The following is a 14,575-nucleotide window of genomic DNA, read 5'->3' as shown; positions in this document are numbered from 1 at the left end:
TTGAGACCAGGAGTTTGAGATCAGCGTGGCCAACTAGGCGAAACCCCAGCTCTACTAAAAATATAAAATATTAGCCAGGCGTGGTGGCGCCTGCCTGTAATCCCATGGCTTGGGAGGCTGAGACACAAGAATCATTTGAACCTGGGAGGTGGAGGTTGCAGTGAGCCAAGATCATGTTGCACTCCAGCCTGGGTGACAGTGAGACTCCTTCTCAAAAAAAAAAAAAAAAAAAGCTGCTAGCTAGGCACAGTGGCTCACACCTGTAATCCCAGCACTTTGGGAGGCCAAGGTGGGTGGATCACAAGGCCAGGAGTTCGAGACCAGCCTGGCCAACACGGTGAAACGCTGTCTCTACTAAAAATACAAAAATTATCTAGGCCTGGTGGTGTACACCTATAATCCGAACTACTTGGGAGGCTGAGGCAGGAGAATCACATGAGGTTGCAGTAAGCCTAGATCGCGCCGTTGCACTTCAGCCTGGGTGACAAGAGCAAAACTCCGTCCCAAAAAATAAAATAAAAAGGCTTAGAGAGCTTCCACACCCTTTTACTCTATCAAAGTAATTCTTTTGTCAGACATATTTCCTAGGTTTGGGGTGGGATGCACTTCAGCCTGGGTGACTGAGCAAGACTTTGTCTCAGAAAAGAAAAAAAGATAGTGGAGAACCAAGATGACTATTCTTCTGCCTCAGCCTCCTGAGTAGCTGGGACTTCAGGCACATGCCACCATGCCCGGCTTTTTTTTGTATCTTTAGTAGAGACAGGGTTTCATCGTGTTAGCCAGGATGGTCTCGATCTCCTGACCTAATGATCCTCCTGCCTGGGCCTCCCAAACTGCTGGGATTACAGGTGTGAGCCACCGCGCCCAGCCCAGGATTGCACTATTATCCCTAGGGTAACTTATTCTATTGATCAAAGTATTGGGTCAATATGTGTTAACTTGCTTAGACTAGTGCAGTCTTAGTTTAGGTTGTTCAGAGGTTGAATTATGCTCTGAGGTCACCCAACCAACATTTTGTTGCTGTTGTTGAGATGGAATCTCGCTCTTTCGCCCAGGCTGGAGTGCAGTGGCACAATCTCGGCTCACTGCAACCTCCACCTTGTGGGTTCAAATGATTCTTCTGCCAGAACCTCCTGAGTAGCTGGGATTACAGGCGTGTGCCACCATGCCTGGCTAATTTTTATATTTTTAGTAGAGACAGGGTTTCACCATGTTGGTCAGGCTGGTCTCGAACTCCTGACCTCATGATTTGCCTGCCTCGGCCTCCCAAAGTGCGGGGATTACGGGCGTGAGCCACCATGTCTGGTCCCCAGCAAAAATTTTTAATGCAGGGGTAGTAGGCTAGGGCCTGTAGGCTTGAGTTTTTATTTGCATTCATGAATTAAAACTCCATAGGATCTTCTTATTTGTTTATATCAATCTCTTCACAGATAGATTACTTTTAATCAATTTCACTGATTAAAAGTAAGAGACAGCTGAACCCTCATGTGGCCATTCATACAGGTCCCTGTTTGGGGAACAAGTGATTATGCTACCTTTGCAGGGTCAGGATACCGCAGCTGTTGAGCATGTCACTAGGCAGGCAGTGCTTCTAATACTGGTAATACTAGAGATAATGCTTTTGGTAAACAGGCGGGGTAAGATTTGCTGAGTTCCTTTTACTTTTTGTAATCTTAGAGCATACCTGTGTTGAATCAACAGTGTAAATAATAGGGTGCTTATTATATTGTTTATTAATATTAGGCTGCTAAGTGCCAGTGGATTATTCTGGTCTAATGTAAGCTTATGCAATGGAGAATATCTTCAGGTTACTTATATTAACAGTATTGCTTCTATTAAGTAATGGATTAGTCCAATGCGATGTTAGGAGTTCAGTAGAGTGATTAGAATTTAAAATAGTTGATGTTGAGCTCGAACATTTTTTTTTTTTTTTTTAAAGACAGAGTCACTCTGTCGCCCGGGCTGGGGTGTAATGGCATGATCTCGGCTTACTACAACCTCCGTCTCCCTGGTTCAAGTGATTCTCCTGCCTCAGCCTCCCAAGTAGTTGGGATTACTGGTGTGTACTGCCATGCTCAGCTAATTTTTGTACTTTTAGTAGAGACGAGATTTCACCATGTTGGTCAGGCTGCTCTCGAACTCCTAACCTCAAGTGATCCACCCGCTTCACCCTCCTAAAGTGCTGGGATTACAGGCATGAGCCACCATGCCCAGCTGAACACTTTCTCAATTGGTGGTTGCTTTTGGGCCAATTATGGTGCAATATTAGTTACTTTGTGTAGGAATATTTTTTCCTAGGGTCTAAAGAGCTGTTCCTTTTTAGATTAACAGTTAAACTTACAGGAAGATTAAGTAATTCTGTGGCTAAGTTTAAAGTTGAACTAAGATTCTATCTTGGACAACCAGCTATCGCCAGGCTCAGTAGGCTTGTCACCGCTACTCATGAATCGTGCCACTATTTTGCCACATAGGTGGTTGTGCTCTTTCAGCAGTTCTTGGGTAGCTTGTCTGGTTTCGGGGGACTTGGCTATGGTTCTCTGTGTAAAGTTATTTCTAGTTAGTACATTGTGCAGAAGGTATGAGGGTTTGTCTTTGCTTTTTAATGCTTGATTCAGTTCTTTCATCTTTCCCTAACGAAACTATGTGTATTGCACCAGGGTAAAATTTCTATCGCCTATACTTTTGTCTAAGGTAAATAGTTTGATTAAGATGGTTTGATAATATTTTTAGCAAGGTTTGGGGCTAGAGCTGCCTCAAAGTGATCAGGTCGTGATGAAATCTTCTGAGTGTAAGCCAGATGCTTTGAGTTAAGCTGTACCTTGGCTTGTCCAAGCGCACTTTCCAGTACGCTTAACATGCTACAATGACTCTCTATATGTGTATGGAAAATTATCAGAACTAGTGATTTATAGTGTAGTATTCGAGGAGGGTGATGGGTGGTGTGTGTGTGCTTCATAGCCTTATTCAACCAAGCACTCTGCTCTTGGTTTACTGCTAAATCCTTCTTGAGCACTTAGATTTCATAAAAGTTGTCGTGAGATTTTCTGGGTGTGGAAAATCCAGCCCATTTCTCGCCATCTCATGAGCTACACCTTGACTTAACATTTTTCATGCGTATACTTGTGCTTACTCTGTAACCTTTTTAAGGTTTGCTGAAGATGGTGGTATGTAAGCTGGGGGCAAGAGGTGGTGAGGTGCATTGGGGTTTATCGAGTATGCAGCAGGCTCCTCTAGAGGGATATAAAACACCGCCAAGTCCTTTGAGTTTTAAGCTGTTGCTTAAATATTACAGTGAGTGCTCGACTTACGACCACGGTTGGGACTTCGGACTGGTCATAACACGATTTGGTCGTAAGTTGAGTAGGCTATAAGTACAGTTGAAATGGTGCACGCGGAGATGGTAGTGCTGCCAGAAGCTGGTCCGCACTGTCGTACGCCCAGCTGGGCAACGTTTGCGCTGCCAGACGCGGAGCAGTCGTGGCTAGCGATTGTGGTCGTAAAGTCGAATGGTCGTAAGTTGCATAGGTGGTAAATCTCTCAATACCTGTAGTACTTTGGCGAATGCTTTTGTTAATGTAACTATTAGAGTTTAGGGCTAAGCATAGTGGGGTATCTGATCCCACTTTGGGTCTTAGCTATTGTGTCTGCAAGGTATTAAAGCCGCTTTCATAGTATATTTTATTTCAGCTGGAGTTTTTTTTACAACTTAGAGTTTAGCTTTATTGAGGGCAGACTTTAAACACTCTTTACCCTGAGTTCTGTGGACTTGGGTTAATTGTATGGCCGCAGTGGCTGGCACAATATTAACCAACCCTAGATATCAGTATAGCTTAGGTAAACTTTCGTTTTTGCTGAAAATGTATCACTTCCGTTTCCCATGGGGGTGGGGTTGAGCAAAGTGTTTTGTGCTGCATTCGTGTGTGCTTAATACCTGCTCCTTTTGAGCTGGGTGTTCTAGAGGGCATTTTCACGGGGGCGGAGATGCTTGCAGGTGTAATCTTTCTAAGAGCTAATAGAAAGGCCAGGACCAAACCTACCTGTTTATGGGGTTGTGCGAACCCATCTAGACATTTTCAGTGTCTTGCTTTGAATAGTGAAGCTATATTAACTGCATAAATACTTAAGTATAAAATTAAAATATGAGGCCAACGATGGCTCATGACTGTAATCCCAGCGCTTTAGGAGGCCGAGGTGGACAGATCACCTGAGGTCAGGAGTTTGAGAACAGCCCGACCAACATGGAGAAACCCTGTCTCTACTAAAAATACAAAAAATTAGCCAGGCGTGATGATGCACACCTGTAATCCCAGCTACTTGGTAGGCTGAGGCAGGAGAATCACTTGAACCCAAGAGGTGGAGGTTGCAGTGAGCTGAGATCATGCCACTGCACTCCGGCCTGGGCAGCAAGAGCAAAACTCCGTCTAAAAAAAAAATTAAAATATGAGAAGAAAAGATGCAAGTATAAATAGATGTTTACAGTTCTGGGAATTCGAGGTCTTTAAGGTTGAATTGGCAGAGGTTTAGCTGAGAGGATTACTCATAATTAGAGTATAATTGATTTAGAATATGGTGTATGGGGTAGCGCTTTCAGAAGGATATGCACAGGGCATTATATTAGTATTAGGGTGGAAGTTTAATTATTTTGTGTATTATATAAAATGGAGGCTTAATTTAGTAGGAGGGTCTTAAAATTTTTAGGAAAATTGCATCAGTCGAGGGGTAGTTGTTGGGGTATTCATGGTTAAAATATGATTTCTGGGCTGTGACTGGGTTGCATTTTGGTCTCTTGTTTTTGGAGTTCGGCAAGGGTACATTTACCTCAGTTGATGATAAAGTCAAAGATCAGGGGAGGGGAGGTTTGTGGATTTAATTAGAAATAGTTATTGAAATTGAGAACTATTTCAATGTCATGTGAGTGAAACTGAAATCGTTCTCAATTTCAGTGAGAGTGAAATTGAGTGAGTGAGACCAGCCTGGTTTCGAAATCCTGACCTTGAGCGATCTGCCTGCCTTGGCATCCCAAAGTACTAGGATTATAGGAGTGAGCCACCAAAACGGGCATTTGCCAGGCTGGAGTGCAGTGGCACGATCTCAGCTCACTGCAACCTTCACCTCCCAGGTTCAAGTGATTCTCCTGCCTCAGCCTCCTGAGTAGCTGGGATTACAGGTGCGTGCCACCAGGCCCAGCTTATTTTTTTGGTATTTTTAGTAGAGATGGGGTTTCACCATGTTGGCCATGGCTGGTCTCGAACTCTTGACCTCAAATGATCCACCTGCCTCAGCCTCCCAAAGTGCTGAGATTACAGGCATGAGCCACTGTGCCTGGTGGTTTCTTCCACTTCTAATAGTCTCTGCTAGTCTGGGAAATGTACCAAAAATACAGTATGGTTAAAGGTCAGTATTTCATGACCTTTTATGTACCGTTTTTTTTTTTTACATAGGTTTCTTGGTTGATGAAAAACATCAATTGTAGTGGTAGAGAACCGGCATAAGGGAGCTTTCTAAACAGAGGTTTCAAGAGAGAACACGTATAGGCTGGGCATGGTGGTTCATGACTAATCCAGCACTTTGGGATCCCAAGGCAGGTGGATCGATCACTTCAGGCCAGGAGGTCAAGACCAGCCTAGCCAACATGGTGAAACCCCATTTCTACTAAAAACACAAAAATTATGTGTGGTGGCAGACGCCTGTATTCCCAGCTACTTGGAAGGCTGAGGCAGGAGAATCGCTTGAACCCAGGAAGCAGAGGTTGAAGTGAGCCAAGAACAAACCACTGCACTCCAGCCTGAGCAACAGAGCAAGACTGTGTCTAAAAAAAAAAAAAAGAAGAAAAAAAGAGAGAGAGAGAATACTAATTAACAATCTTGCTAATGTTATTGAATTAAAAGGAAAACATTGTGTAATGTGTACACAAGCATCTTGAATTTAAAATAAAGTTTTGAAAAATCATTTCCCCTGCAGATATTGAAGATGTTGGTGCATGGCCTTCCCGCCTCCCTCACTTGGCTGCTGCTCCATGTGAGTCTCATTTCTTTATAGCAGAATGATGGAAAAAAGCTGTCAGCTCAAATCATTTTGCCACATGCCAAAAAGTTATACAGAATCTGAGATGCTGGAAAGTATCTGTAAATCACAGACCTTTTCAATACAGCTAATATGACAGAATGTTTCCACATCATTGGCTTGCTAAGTACCTGGGCCATCTAAAAGGCTTATGTTCTTTTTACTCCTAAAAGAAAGAAGAATAAGGCCAGGAACCATGGCTTACGTCTGTAATCCCAGCACTTTGGGAAGCCAAGCCAGTCTGATCACTTGAGGTCAGGAGTTTGAGACCAGCCTGGCCAACATAGTGAAACCCATTCTCTACTAAAAATGCGAAAATTACCTGGGAGTGGTGGTGGGTGACTGTAATATCAGCTACTTGGGAGGCTGAGGCAGGAGAATAGCTTGAACCCAGGAAGCGCAGGTTGCAGTGACCCTAGATCAAGCTACTGCACTCCAGCCTGGGTGACTGAGCAAGACTTTGTCTCAAAAAAAAAAAAAAAAAAAAGAGAGTGGAGAACCAAGATGACTATCACCATTGTTAATAGTTTTCTATTTGTTTGGTTTTTGAGACAGAGTTTCACTCTGTTGCGCAGGCTAGAGTGCAGTGGCTCCCATTACAGGGATGTGCCACCATGCCTGGCTAATGCTTTTGTATTTAGTAGAGACGGGATTTCACCATGTTGGTCAGGCTTATCTCAAACTCCTGACCTCAAATGATCCACCCGCCTCGACCTCCCAAAGTGCTGGGACTGCAGGTATAAGCCACCATGCCCAGCCCCATTGTTAGTGTTAAAAATTACATTTCAGATACTCCAGATAAGCTAAACAGAAACTTTAGTAGGCTATTGGTCATTTTTAAAAAAGTTTTTAAAAGATATGTTTCATATACCATGAAATTTATTTGTTTTAACTGTGCAATTCAATGATTTTAATATATTCTCACAGTTGTGCAATCATCCGACGAGATCTCAGTGTGCTGCCCAGCATAGCCTCAACCTCCTGACCTGAAGCAAACATCCTGTGTCAACCTCACTAAGTGCTAGGATTATAGGCATGAGCCACAGCCGCTGGTCAATCACCATTTCTTTCTTTCTTTCTTTTTCTTTCTTTCTTTTTTTTTGAGACAGAGTCTCGCTCTGTCACCCAGGCTAGAGTGCTGTGGCTTGATCTTGGCCCACTGCAACCTCCGCCTCCCAGGTTCAAGCAATTCTCCTGCCTCAGCCTCTCAAGTGGCTGGGATTACAGGCACCTGCCACTGTGTGTGGCTAATTGTTTTTTCTGTTTTGTTTTGTTTTTTGTAGTTTTTAGTAGAGATGGGGTTTCACCATCTTGGCCAGGCTGGTCTTGAACTCGTGACCTCGTGATCCACCCACCTCAGCCTCGCAAAGTGTTGGGATTACTGCACCTGGCCTCCATCACCATTTCAAAGTGAGTGCTTTATTTTTGATTATGACATTCACAAGGATGTATTAAGCATTTTTTTCTCTCATTCCTTCTCTTAGGCACATGAAGAGCACTTGGTTCTCTCCAGCTGTTTCATCTGTATTTTAAACTATTCTTTCTTGGTCTGTTGTCTTTGTTATTTTTCCTTAAACGTGTACTAGTTAGGCAATTTGATTTTCCCCCTTTTCTTTGCTCTCCTCTTTTTTTCCATTTTATATTTGTCTTTAAAGTTTATTTCCTCAGTTTTCTTTTCTTTTTTTGTTTAGAGACAGGGTTGCAGTACCTCACCCAGGCCGGAGTCCAGTGGCACTATCATGGCTCACTGCAGCTTGGAACTCCTGGACTCAAGCGATCCTCCCACCTAAGCCTCCTAAGTAACTTGGACTACAGGCCTGCACCATCACACCTGTATAATTTTTAAATTCTTTTTTGTAGAGACAAGGTCACACTAGGTTGCCCAGGCTGGTCTTGAACTCCTGGCTTCAAGTGTCCTCCTGCCTTGGCTTCTCAAAGTTCTCAACTTTATCTTTTCTTTGAGAGATAAGGTCTCACTCTGTCACCTAGACTGGAGTGCAGTAGCATGACCATAGCTCACTGCTACCTCAGCCTCCTAGGCTCAATCCATCCTCCTACCTCAGCCTCCCAAGTAGCTACAACTACAGGGGTCCACCACCCCACCTGGCTAATTTTTATTTATTTTATTTTTTGAAACAGAGTCTCACTCTGGAGTATAGTGGCATGATCTCTGCTCACTGCAACCTCCACCTCTCAGGTTCGAGCGATTCTCCTGCCTCAGCCTCCCAAGTAGCTGGGATTACAGGTGCTGGCCACCATATCCAGCTAATTTTTGTATTTTTAGTAGAGATGGGGTTTCATCATGTTGGCCAGGCTGGTCTCAAACTCCTGACCTCAAGTGATCCACCTACCTCAGCCTCCCAAAGTGCTGGGATTATAGCCATGAGTCCCCATGCTCGACCAACCTGGCTAATTAAAAAAAAAAAAACAAAAAAATTACCATGCACAGTGGGTCATGCCTGTAATCCCAGCACTTTGGTAAGCCAAGGCAGGTGGATCACGTGAGGCCGGGAGTTAGAGAACAGCCTGATCAACATGGAGAAACCCCATCTCTACTAAAAATGCCAAATGAGCTGGGCATGGTGATGCATTCCTGTAATCCCAGCTACTCAGGAGGCTGAGGCAGGAGAATCACTTGAACTTGGGAGGCAGAGGTTGCGGTGAGCCGACATTGAGTCATTGCACTCCAGCCCGGGCAACAAAAGCGAAACACTGTCTCAAAATATATATATATATATATTTTTTTTTTGTAGAGGGAGCGTCTCACTGCACCAGGCTGGTCTCAAACTCCTGGGCTCAAGCCATCCTCCCACCTTGGCCTCTTGGATTATATGGTGTGCACCTCCCGGATTGAAGCAATTCTCCTGCCTCAGCCTCCCAAGTAGCTGGGACTACAGGCAAGCGCCACCACAAATTTTTCATTTCTAATAACTCGTTCTCTGTTCAATTTTCAGGGCATCATGCTTTGGTTCTATAAATACAATATCTTCTTGAGACTCTGAGTATGCTAATTGAGATACATTATTTATCTTTGTTTCTTAAATTTTCTGTTTCTTCCAGGATCAGCTGAAATATTTGGTCAGCCTGTTCTACCTGTGGGAGGGGTGGGGGATGGAGGAGGAGAGGAGGGCTGTCAGAGCTGCTGTGCTGCACCCGGACCCTGTGTAGGTCCCTCGTGTCCAGCCTCCCTTTTTCTCCAGTCTGCCAAGCCCAAGGGTCCTCATCTATTGCAGCTTCCTTTTGGTTTATGGCTTCATTCTCCAAAATGTGGTGTAAAGGTTAACCACTAGGCTGTGGAAACTATTTAGTTTCTTTTCTTTTTTCTATTTTCTTTTTTTTGTGTGAGATGGAGTATGACTCTGTCACCCAGACTGGAGTGCAGTAACATGATCTTGGCTCCCTGCAAACTCGGCCTCCCAGATTCAAGTGATTCTCCTGCTTCAGCCTTTCCAGTAGTTGGGACTACAGGTACCCACCACCATAGCAGGCTAATTTTTGTATTTTTAGTAGAGATGGGGTTTCACCATGTTGGCCAGGCTAGTCTTGAACTCCTGACCCTGTGATCTGCCCTCCTCGGACTCCCAAAGTTCTGGGATTACAGGCATGAGCCACATGCCCCACCACAATATTTAGTTTCAAATCCCTCTTAGCCAGCTATTAATTTTGTGACTTCAAATTATTTTATCTCTGTTAAATAGGAATTTCACCTGTGAAATGAGAATAAAAATAATAACTTCACTCAGTGCTTTGGATTCCTAACATAATCCATAGCTAGCATTTGGTTTGGTGACACACAGAAAATGTTCAATTAATACTATTAGTCATCACAAGCCTCTCCATCTCGTGGAACTTTGTGGAAATCACTTGAGGGTTATGGTCTGCATGCTTCCCCTAAGTCCTTGTGTTGAAACTTAACAGCAATGTGATATTAAGAGAGGAGGGGCCTCATAGGATGATTAAATAAGGAGGGTGGAGAGCCCTGTGTATGGAATTAAGAGCCTTCTAAAAGGGCTTGAGAGAGTGGGTTCACTTTGTTCCTCCATCGGTAATGTCAGCAGTGAGGAGCAGGCCCTCCCCAGATACAAAACCTACAGGCACCTACATCCTGGACCTCTAAGCCTCCAGAACCATGAGAAAATAAATTTCTGTTATCTCTTTTTTCTTTTTTTTTTTTTTTTTTAAGATGAAGTTTCACTCTTGTTGCCCAGGCTGGAGTACAATGGTGTGATCTCGGCTTGGCACACCACAACCTCCGCCTTCTAGGTTCAAGCAATTCTCCTGCCTCAGGCTACCGAGTAGCTGGGATTACAGGCACACACCATGATGCCCAGCTAATTACTGTATTTTAGTAGAGATGAGGTTTCACCATGTAGGCCAGGCTGGTCTCGAACTCCTGATCTCAAGTGATCGACCCGCCTCAGCCTCCCAGAGTGCTGGGATTACAGGCGTGAGCCACTGTGCACGGCCAAGACCCCATTCTCACAAAAAAAAAAAAAAAGAGAGAGAGAGAGAAAGAGAGAGAGAATTAGCTAGTCATGATGGTGTATGCCTGCAATCCTAGCTACTCTGGAGGCTGAGGCACGAGAATCACTTGAACCCAGGAGGCAGAGGCTGCAGTCAGCCAAGATTGTGCCACTGCACTCCAGCATGGGCAACAGAGCGAGATCCTGTCTCAAAACAACAAAAAACCCAACTACGTTGCACTCTACAGAGACTATATCCACAACCCCCCTCCCATTTCGGTCCCACATCAGCCTTTGAATAGGATTTCTACTATCTGATTTAAATAGAGAATATTTTTTGTTTGTTTTTGTTTTTGAGATGTCACCTAGGCTGGAGTGTAGTGGCACGATCTCGGCTTACTGCAACCTCTGCCTCCGGGTTCAAGCAATTCTCCTGCCTCAGCCTCCCGAGTAGCTGGGATTACAGGCGCGTGCCACCACGCCCTGCTAATTTTTGTATTTTTGATTAAAAAAAATAGAGATGGGGTTTTGCCATGTTGGCCAAGCTGGTCTCGAACTCCTGACCTCAAGTGATCCACCTGCCTCGGCCTCCCAAAGTCCTGGGATTACAGGCGTGAGCCATGGCACCCGGCCTGAGGATGTGCTTATTCTATTAATGAAGGTTGCTTAAATATTGGGGTCCAGACCTAGATATTACAACGTTCCAAATCTGTTCTGATCACTGCTTTGCCACATCCCTAGTAAACACACAGCTCTCGTCTGGTGGGCCGCATGCAATTCCCTTCTTTTCTTACAGGCACTGCTGAAAAGGGCAGAGCAGAGCGCGCAGCTCGCGGACAGGGGCCGCTTCTCCAGGAGGGGGCGCGTCCGGAAGCTGGGTTTGTGCAAGCGTAGCCAACGTCGGGGGCGGGAACAACCCTGGCCCAGCCCCCGCCGGCTGGCGCCTTGTGATTGGAGGAGGGAACGGTCACTTGGCAGCACCGTTGGGATTCAGGGAAGAGGGTCCGACTGGAGCTGACGCTGTTGCCCAGGATGGAGTGCAATGGTGTACTTCGGCTCGCTGCAACCTCCCCCTCCCGGGTTCAAGCGATTCTCCTGCCTCAGCCTCCCGAGTGGCTGGGATGAGGCGGGGAGGGTGCTGGGGGCGCTGCTGCACTTAAGGTGCTCCTCCCTCCGCTTTCTGTGGTGAATGGCAACGGGATGGAGCGCGAGGGGAGCGGCGGCAGCGGCGTATCGGCTGGGTTACGGGCGTCCCAACTGCGGGCAGCAGCCCCGGTGCGCCGCCGACCGGCTGAGTGGGCGCTGTCCTCCTGGAGGGGGCTCCCGCTGCTCACCCGGAGCCCCTCTCCTCGCCGGCCCCGAGCCCCGCTGGGCGTGAGGTGCGGGGAACTGCCCCCCGTGGGCCCGGGACTGGAGCCCTCTCCACCGCCACCCGAGCAGGTCTTGCCCTTTGGAGCTTCCGAGCGCCCCAGTTTCAGAGCTGCAACCCACGTGCCCGGGAGGCGGTGGTCTCCGCCCTCTGCGTTGCTCCACCGTGTTCGGCCTCCTACTAGGGGCCTCGGAGCTGCTCGGCCCGGCTGAGGTGTCAGAGCTCGCGCTCCACTTGCCTGAGGTGTGCAGCCCCGCCCTCCGCACCTGCGGCTCCTCAGCTGATCGCGGGCTCCTCGGACCGAATCCACCCCCTCCAAGACCCGCTCCGCTTTCCAGGAATCTCTTTACGGGACCTGGTGCCACCCGTTGCCGCGTTCCCATTAAGCCTTCCAGACCTTTGGCACAGCTTCCTTTGAACTCTTCCTGCCCCCTGCAGCTTGAGCTGGGCCTGCTGGGAGGGTTGCTCACAGTTCCAATGCCAGGAAGAACTGCCCGTGCGCGGAAAGCTGGAGGGAGGAGCGAGGACTTCACCTGGGAAGACGGAGAAAGGCTTTGAGGGGAGGCACAGTTATTTGTGTGGACCTTGAAAGGCAAGAAGACTGGGGCCCGTGTTCCTGGAAGGGGAGGTGGGGCTCCCAGCAGAGGGGACTGAGATCTTCATAAACAACGGGGGAGCAGAGGCGAGGGAAGGAGGACGGGATTCCAGACTCTAGTCCCAAACAAGGCACCTGTGATTTCTCATCCACTGGGCAGCGACTGGCAGGCGCCGTTCAGCGGACACCTGGGACTTGCAGTGTGATTATGTGCCCAGGTTTTTTCCTGGTGGGGACTGTGAAGTCGCTGGTAAAGTAATCAGGCAGGTTGGGGTCTGATGCAGATGTTAACTTGTGGTCATGCCTGAAAAGAGAATCCGGCAGCTCATGTTATCTCAAAAGGTGCTAGGATCACATTTGACAATTACGACCAAAAAAAAGATGATATTCTATGGGCCCTGTGTGAAAAATGAAATGTTCGTGCAATCTGGAGGTGCTACTGGGACCAGATTAATCTGTTTTTGTTTCCTTATTTTTTCACCTCTTTTTTGTTGTTATTGTTTTGTTTTTGAGACGAGGTCTTGCTCTGTCACCCAGGCTGGAGTGCAGTGGTGTGACGTAGGCTCACTGCAACCTCTGCCTCCCGCGTTCAAGCTATTCTCCTGCCTCAGCCTCTCTCATAGCTGGGACTACAGGTGGCTGCCACCACACCTGGCTAATTTTTGTATATTTAGGAGAGACAGGGTTTCACCATCTTGGCCAGGCTGGTCTCAAACTCTTGACCTTGTGATCCACCCACCTCAGCCTCCCAAAGTGTTGGGATTACAGGCATGAGCTACCACACCTGGCCTTTTTCACTTCTTTTTTGAAAAATTTCAAGCTTGCCAAAACATTGAGAGAACAGTACAATACCAGTGCTCTTAGATTCAGTAATATTTTGTCTCTAGCTCTCTTTATGCATGTATGTGTGTACATATGTATATAGCACAGTGCATCAGAGCCATTTGATAGGAAGTTGCAGAGGTCATGGCACTGATCCCTAGTATTTTAGCATATGTCTTATAAAAATTATTCTTTCATGGCCACAAAATATCATACCAAAGGAATTTTTTTTTTTTTTTTTTTTTTTTTGAGACGGAGTTTCACTCTTGTTACAGAGGCTGGAGTGCAATGGCGCGATCTCGGCTCACCGCAACCTCCGCCTCCTGGGTTTAGGCAATTCTCCTGCCTCAACCTCCTCAGTAGCTGGGATTACAGGCAAGCGCTACCATGCCCAGCTAATGTTTTTGTATTTTTAGTAGAGACGGGGTTTCACCATGTTGACCAGGATGGTCTCGATCTCTTGACCTCGTGATCCACCCACCTCGGCCTCCCAAAGTGCTGGGATTACAGGCTTGAGCCACCGAGCCCGGCCTTTTTTTTTTTTTTTGAAACGGCGTCTTGTTTGTAGACCAGGCTGGAGTGCAATGGCGAGATCTTGGCCCACTGCAACTGCTGCCTCCAGGGTCCTGGTTCAAGCATTTCTCTTGCCTCAGCCTCCTGAGTAGCCGGAATTACAGGAATGCCCCACCATGCCCAGCTAATATTTTTGTATTTTTAGTACAGACGAGGTTTCACCATGTTGACCAGGCTGGTCTTGAACTCCTGACCTCAGGTGATCCACCCTACTCAGCCTCCCAAAGTGCTGGGATTGCGGGCATGAGCCAATGGGCCAGGGCATACCAAAGGAATTTCACATTGATAGAATAATGGTATCTAATGGACAGGGCTTACTTAAATTTCCCCAATTGTTTGCTCACAAAAAAATAGTCGGCTTTTAATTTTTTTTAAATTCCAGTGTCTAATCAAGGTTCACATACTGCATTAATTGTTCTGTATCTTTAGGCTCATTTAACCTAGAACAGTTCCTTCTTTCAATTTCTTGAGATTGACATTTTTAAAGAGTCTATGCTAATTGTTTTTGTTTTGTCTTTTTTTTTTTTTTTTTTTTTTTTTAAGAGGGAGTTTTGCTCTGTCACGCAGGCTGAAGTACAGTGGTGCAATCTTGGCTTACTACAACCTCTGCCTCCCAGGTTTAAGCGTTCTCCAGCCGCAGCCTCCTGAATAGCTGGGATTACAGGCATGCACACCATACCCAGCTAATTT

The sequence above is a fragment of the Sapajus apella genome, unplaced genomic scaffold (genome assembly GCF_009761245.1).
Source record: "Sapajus apella isolate SASKATOON/1434 unplaced genomic scaffold, GSC_monkey_1.0 scaffold15, whole genome shotgun sequence".
NCBI lineage: Eukaryota > Metazoa > Chordata > Mammalia > Primates > Cebidae > Sapajus > Sapajus apella.
The sequence above is the reverse complement of the archived record's forward strand: the minus strand, read 5'-3'. Positions refer to the sequence as shown.